Below are 7,889 nucleotides of genomic sequence, written 5' to 3'. Positions count from 1 at the left end.
AGTGTTCTTGCATTGAGGGGGTACTTGAGTGGAGGTCCAATGTCCATCTGCTGCCTTAGTACTAAACCTATAAATATATTCAGCACATTTTGAATGCGTCTTTTGTTGCAACATTAGGTGCCTCGGCTGATATTTGGGTCAGTTTATACTCGAGCATATACGGTAGCTTGTTTTAAATCACCATTCCCGTTCTTGCTACCTAGGTGACCTGAGGCCAGTAACAGAACATGCCCGAGCTTCTGTTACTCATCTATAGAATGGGAATACAACAGTGACTATTTATAGAAAAAGAAATAAATAAAATAAAACCCTAAACAAGTTAATTCAAGTCATAATGACTTATATAAGTAGAGTACTCACTCACTGCCTTAAGTGGAGTCTGACTCATAGTGACCCTATAATAACAGGTTACATAGAACTGACTTTGGGAGTTTCTATAACTCTTTGTGGAGATTGAACTTTCTCCCTCCGAATGGCTAGTGGTTTTGAACTGATGACCATGTAAATAGCAGCCCAATGTGTAACCCACTACACTACCAGGGCTCCTGTGTATATAGAACTGCTCAATAGGGCTTTCAAAGCTGTAACCTTTCACAAGGCAATTCTGTGTGGAATCAAACCACTAACCTTTTGGTTAATAAATCTGAGCACTTACTTGTTTGTACCATCCAGTGACTTTCTGCTTTATAGAAAGGTGAGGGTTACTCACGGAAGGGTTACAAGGAAGGAATGAGTCAACCAGGGTACAGTATAGCACCAATTAAACACTCAATATTTCTCTGGTTCTTTGAAGTTTCCTCACCCTCACCCCCTATCGTGACCCCAGTCCTGTCTTTCAGTTCTGGCTAGACTGTAGCATGTACACAGGTATAGAGAAGAGCTCATGACATGTGGAATCCAGGTGAGATAAACCCCTCAGGAACAGAAATGGGAGTGGCAATACCGGGAGGGTAGGGGGAAGGTGTGGGAAGAGGGAAGGAAGGGGGAACCGATCACAATGAGTGAAGCATAACATTCCCTTCCGCCCATCTCCCACCCCAAACCCACCCGGGTCCCAGTAGGGGTACGAACAACAGAAACATGGGTGAAGGGGCACAGCTGTTGTTGTAAGATATGAAAACAATAATCATTTATAGTTTATCAAGGGGTCTTGAGGGTTGGGAGGGAAAAAAGAGTAGATGATACCAAAGCCTCACATAGAAAGTAAATGTTTAGAAAATGATGGTAACACATGTACAAATATGTTTGATATAATTGGTGTATAGATTGTTATAAGAGCTGTGAGAGTCCCCAATAAAATGATCTTTAAAAATAAAAAAAAGGTGAGGGTTAAATCAGCATGGTATAGACAAGGTGCTCGCATTGAGGTTGGCCTATAAATAAGTACTCCAAAAATGGTAGCTATTATCATTGCCATTATTATAAACTTGCTTCAGCAAATTGTTACTCATTGTTTCATCAGGGCATAATACTCTAAGATGGTTGAGTCAAAGTTTAACTTTCCATAAGAGTAAGTTATCTTAGCCTAGAGAGCTAGTTTTCAAAATGATTGCACACATCTCTATTCCTGTCACTCTTCCCTGAACTCCTCCCTCCACATGGCATAGGAGGATTGAAATCATGCTACATGGTGATGTTTGTACCTGGGGTCCCCATTCTCTTCTGAATTGTTTAAGTAAAGTGTAATAAAGAGAGAGTGAAAGAGTTACTACATAGTTGATGAGGATTTTTGCTTTCCTGGTTAAACAGTATATTTTTAAAATGTTGCTATCACGGGCACAGAAATCACAACACTTAGCTATTCCCTTGGAAATGAAATACTATCCTTAAATACAATGTGATTGTTGTCTAATTGAAATTGTTGCCGAGTGACTTGAAGAGGCATGATATAATATGTTAATATATAATACATTAACTATGGAAACAAGATATATTGATATGTTGTTAAAATGTTAATTAATATTTGCAAGATATGCTAGGTGTCAGTAAGAATTAATTAATGTAAGGATACATTTCTAGAAGATTTCATTTGGAGATGATTAGCAGTATAGATTGGAGGAGAGAAATCCCTAGAGGAAGATCCTTAAAAATAATTCTTGGTAATCTAATCTGGTTTCCTGTTCTTGAGAGAGCCACTAGACTAATAAATTAGGGATTTTAGTAAATTAATTAATATTTGTCTTGATCCTTAAGGATTCAGAGTGGGGAAAGACCTGCAATGTTGCTCTCATTAGAAATTTTGAATTTTATTGTAATTTTGCTCATTCACTAATCCATGCATTCACTCATTCATCTAATATATCTTAATATGCAAACATTATATCAACATTTAGCAACATATCATGTTTCTATATCTAATATATTATATATCAATATATTATATCATTAGGTATATATGTGTCAATATGTATTATTATTTTATATAGATAGATACACACACACACATAGATTCTATGTTCCAGAACCCTGGTATCTTAGAGGTTACGAATTGGGCTGCTAACTGCAAGGTCAGAAGTTTGAAACCAGCAGATGCTCTGCAGGAGAAAGCTGCTGGTTTTCATTTCTGTAAAGTGTTGCAGTCTTGGAAACTCACAGGGGCAGTTCTGCCTACTTTTACAGGGTCACCATGAGTCAGAATCAGCCTGACGGCAGGTAAGTACCGTGTTCCACTGTGTTGTTGTTCAGTATATGTTTGTTCGTAATGTGATCATAGCCTTTGCCCCTGTGGAGCATGCCCTCTAGTTCTTTCAAGTTCACCCAAAGAGAAGTTCTCTGTATCCCTTGTTTATGTGACATGTGATAGATTCGGGACTTGTTTTCTCTTTCAGAAGGGGTGTTCTTGCCATGAAGCTCTTTGAAGGCCACTTATCAGGAAAGTCAGAATATTATAGAGATACCTTGGATTGCATCAAACTATTTTGACCAAATTCATTATGGAACCCTGAAATTAGTAAACACAACAAAAGGAAAAGCACAAGCTGGTTAGAGCACTAAGACAGCTAGGGCCACTGATGTAGGATATGTTTTCAGACGTTCTGCTTAATGGCACCTGTGTCACCTGAGCCATCAATCTAAAGACATCCGTAAGATTGTGCCAACACTTCTGTCAGTGACTTGTTACTGAACACATTTGTGGCTTTCACAAAACTGGGAGGAATTCCGAACACCCTAAATAGATGCTGAACACATGAGAAGATGAACTCAAACCCATTCTTAAAGAAGGAAATGGAAATTCTCCATTTTAACGTATTCAATAGAATAAATGCAGAACAGGGTGATTTAGGCCATAGTAAAGCTCTGTAGCACCTTTCAATAGCAGCGGGGGGTTGTGGGCTTCATGAGGACAGGAGGGGGGTCCTCATGTTTAGACACCAGCAAAGTGCGTATCCATTGTAATGGTTGGATAAAAACAGGCAGGACAGGCAGATAGGAAGGAAGACAGAAATCTAGAAGACACCACAAGGGGAGGTCGAGATACCTTATATACAAGGATCTTTGGTATAAAGAAGGCAGTTAGGCTTTAAATTGAATGTTGGGGACAACCAAGTGCAGTGAATTTGGTCTGCTCTCCAGTGATGCCACTGTCCTTGGTGCCTGGGGCTTTCTGCCAGAACCGAGTAGAGTTGGGGTATAAGAACCCAGCCCCTACTTCCAGTTAGAGCAAACACTGAGAGGTAATTTAGACTGAAGACCGTCCAGGTAGGGACTGAGGCTGAGCTTATGCCTGAAACAATACCTTTGCTTGGCTTTTATCCCATATTCCTTGTCCTGATTCCCCTAAACCTTCACTTGTTTCTCTCAGGAGCCCTTAAAAAAGGACCACTTGCAAATGAATCTTGGTTTTAGTCTGCTTCTTGGGAGTCTGACTTCAGATCTTAGAGGTCAGAGATCATGAATTTTTCATCAGTGGATGCCCTGAAGCTGGTGGAGTGCCAGGCATTTGGTAGATGGCTCTTAAAATGTTGGAAAGAAAGACAGGCAAGAGGGAGGAATTGAAAGGATTGTGAAGAAAATGGTTTCTATTAGGTCAAGTGAAAAGTCTTGCTACAAAATCATAGCAAGTTTTATTAAACAAAAGGATCAACAGGAGAAGCTATTGTTTCTCTACGTATCCTTTGTCTAGATCTACATACCACTATCTATGGACATTTCCTTAACCCCTCTCTGCACTCGCCTATGTATAACTCCTCCAAACAGCAGTGTTGGCATCCTCGAGAGACTCAAACCGTGTTCCTTTGACATGTTCCTTGAAATTTGAAAACAAAACGAAAATACTAAAGCTGCAGGGTGTGGATGTAGTAACATTTTCCAACAAAATCACTACTCTTGTGGAATGAGTACATCGTCATGATGGGGGGTGAGGTGGGAGGATCTTATATGCCCTATTTATCACTAATGCAGTTTTCAATTTTCTTAAAACTGCTTCACAATAAGAACCCCGTGATCATCCTGTGTCCTTCAAGAAGCGAGATCAAGGTTACCCCTTTGAAATAAACACCAAAAGCAGTTACCGTAATTTCCTGCCTTGGGTTTTATGGGCCCAGCAGATGATTGAACGTACTTTTTCTGAAGGAACCCTACGGAGAACCTGTCTGCGGCCATCCACTGAATACAGAGAGATGTTTACACACACTCTGTCTGGAACAAACCTGTGCCTGTATGAACGGAAACCTTCGTAGCAATGCCTTTTTAGGGAGAGAAGTTAGCGAGGAAACAGAAATGGGCCACACAGGACCCTGCATGTCACACCAAGAATTCTGTATTATGAAGCCATTTCTCCCGGATACTCATGTTGGAGTCATGACTACCTCAATCTGAATCTCACTTCTACTGTTCCTATGGTAGTTTGGGCAGGTTCCTTAATCTCTTTTAGACATCTGCTTTCTTGTCCGTGAAATGTATTTAATAGTAGTCCTTACTGTAATGAGGATTATTCAGGGTAGATTTTAGCATGCTTCCTGACAGGTAGGTAAGCTCAATAAGTTTTGGCATAAAGCAATGTGGGTCTGATGACTTAGATTTTTGTTCAGATGGTATAAAGCTTGACCCCTTCTCCCCCAACTTTAGAAGGAATATCTAACAGAAGAGGCAAGGGATTACTTTTGTATTCTTAGCAGGCAGATTATAGAAAGAAAGATTTAGCAAGAAAGTTGGGACAGTCTTCTGAGACAAGTTTAGAGAAGATAATCATCCCAATGAGTCCAAGAAATGGGGGCAGACGTTCTGAGTTTTCCTCTCTAATAAAGGGAGGCAGTGCTACCTACCCACGCTACCACGCATTCTTGTATTCCCAGTGACACCTTCTCATTCTTTCAGGCTTCCTGCCTGTTTCCTGTCATGCTTCTCCTCACCACCTAAAACGAGGGAAGTTACCTGGCTCAGTGAGCTTCAGACCTTGCTTCTTGGATGTTCCACTTTCCTTCCTTCCTCTCCACTGGTGTCTGCAGGAAAACGTCCACTGATCCAGATGCTGGGTAACTCTTTCAGCTAATGATAACTGCAAATGCAGCTTCCAGGAGAGGAAGAAAAGAGACTTCTTACTGCAAGGTGTCAAGGTAGAGATTGACGACAGGACTTTGGGGGGGATCATGCTTCAACTCCACTACCTATTATCACTGTAGCTATGAAGGACAAGGATTCTTTGTTGAGGGATGATCACACGTTTAAATAGCTGCATTTCCTGAATAAGGACAATCAGTTTGCATTCCCATTATATTTGTAATGCAACAGATCATTATGTTCCAAGCATGTTTTTAAGTGATTTAAATGTATTGATTTTCTTAATCATCATTCAAAGTCATAGGCTCTATACTATGATTATCTTGATTTTATAGATACAGAAAGAGCTCAAATAACATCACAAAATTCAAACCTCTAGCAGGTAACTGTAGGATTCCTTGAGCCCAGAGACTCTGGTGCCAAAGTTGATGCTTTGACCACACTGCCCTACTGTCGGGCTCAGAGGATTGTCTTGGCTCTTTCATTGTACCGTTTGGTGGATATTGGGCTGTATTTGAGAATGGTTTCAGATCAACTCCTACCCTTGCTATTCCTTTTCTGCACGAGATGATAGTTAGCAGTATCATTTAAGACTAAGCTGCTAAGACACTGGGTAACATAAACACTACGCAATCACATGAAATCAGAACACTAAAGAATTGCAACCAGGCTGGCAGCTACTTTCTAAGCAGGTATTGTACAGGAGCTACATAAAATATTGCCAGGGGTCCACTCTAGTCTTTAACTTTGGCTCAAATTACTTGGAAGCCTCTTCAGGGGTCAATCAACGATCTTTTCAAGACATCCCAGGCCTCACTTCAGCACCACCTCACAGCATAGAACCATTTGAATATCCTTGGGCTGAGCCACTGGCCATCAATTCTGTAATAATTGTTCTCTAGGTTTCCAGCTATTCCTATGAAGATAGTGCACTCCCACAAGTTTCATAGCAACAAGCAATTGACAGTACTGGTATCTTGTTGGGAGAAATGCTGTTACTTCCAGGAGCTCTCTAGGAGGCTCCAAAATTGGTCAGCCTCTGAAGACATTGAATCTCAAGGTAGTTTTTGCTCTTGTTATTTCCTAGCAATTTTATCAAAGAGACAGGGTTTTGCTGTGGAAACATCATGGGTCTGGAGACAGGAACCCAGGTGTAGTTCTGGCTCTGCCTTTAGTGATAGGTCTCTCTTGTGTAAGACATTTGATGAGTGACAGAGCTTGCAAATTATCATGATTTCATTAATTGAACAGAATTTTATTGTCTTCCTCAAAAACACAACGGTATGAAACAAACTCACTGCCATTGTATTGATTCTGACTCATGATCATGCTAGGATAGGGTGGAACTGCCCAGTTCTCAGAAAGTGTAACTCTTTACAGGATAGAAAGCCTCATTTTTCTCCATAAGAGCAGCTGGTTAGCAGTCTCTCATGTAAGTAAGTAGGCAGAGAACATCACAGATATAATTTTTGTCCTCGCGGCACTTGTATTTTGTGGTGACCCGACACAGTGGCTGCAACAATGGGCACAAACAACAACAATTGTGAGGATGAAGTGGGACTGAACAGTGTTTCATTCTGCTATCCATCGGGCCTTTATGAGTTGAAACCAACTGATTGTTGCCCGACAACAGCAGTTTCATATGGTAATTGAGAGATCTAAATGAGAAAATATATTGTAAAGTACTTGACATAAAATATGGCATATGGAAGTCCTAGCAGGCTTCAAAAGATGGAAGAATGGAATGAAAAGATAATGGAATTTTCCCTTGAGCTCTTTTGCTAAAATCCCTCTGTACTGTGTAATTATCTGCTACTATTACCTTAGCATAAAGCACACAAAAAGATAATTTTTTAAATCAATAAATATGATACAAACCTAAAAAAATAATAATCTAAGGCAGTATCCATTAAGTGCCCAAAATGATGGCTCAAATTGTAAGTATTTGGGGAATTCAGAGGAGAAATTAATCATTAAGACCGGGCTGGACCCACTATGAGACATGACGCCCCTCACTGACCCATAGCCCTACAGGGGAAAACACGGAGACACAGTGTGGGAATTGCACCTGATCTGATCCTGCCACGCCAAGGCAAAACACTAAGGTGGTGCAACAGAACAGAAAGGGAATGGACCGGCAAGGTCCCCAGGGAATGCTGAAGGTGGACTTTGGGGCCAGGGCAACAGACTGGACGGGAAAACATTCCTAAAGGCCAACAAACGATCCTTGAACTAACTATAAGCTTTTCTTTCTTGTTGTGTTTTGTTTTGTTTTCTGTCATTGGTTTGTTGTTGTTGTTGTTTTGTTGTATATTGTTCCTTGGTTTTGCTCTGTCTTGTTTTTGTGCATGTTATTATCTCCGCAGGTCTGTCTAAATAAGATAGGCTGG

The sequence above is a fragment of the Echinops telfairi genome, unplaced genomic scaffold (genome assembly GCF_000313985.2).
Source record: "Echinops telfairi isolate 266 unplaced genomic scaffold, ASM31398v2 ScPeMD7_31;HRSCAF=116, whole genome shotgun sequence".
Classification (NCBI taxonomy): domain Eukaryota; kingdom Metazoa; phylum Chordata; class Mammalia; order Afrosoricida; family Tenrecidae; genus Echinops; species Echinops telfairi.
The sequence above is the reverse complement of the archived record's forward strand: the minus strand, read 5'-3'. Positions refer to the sequence as shown.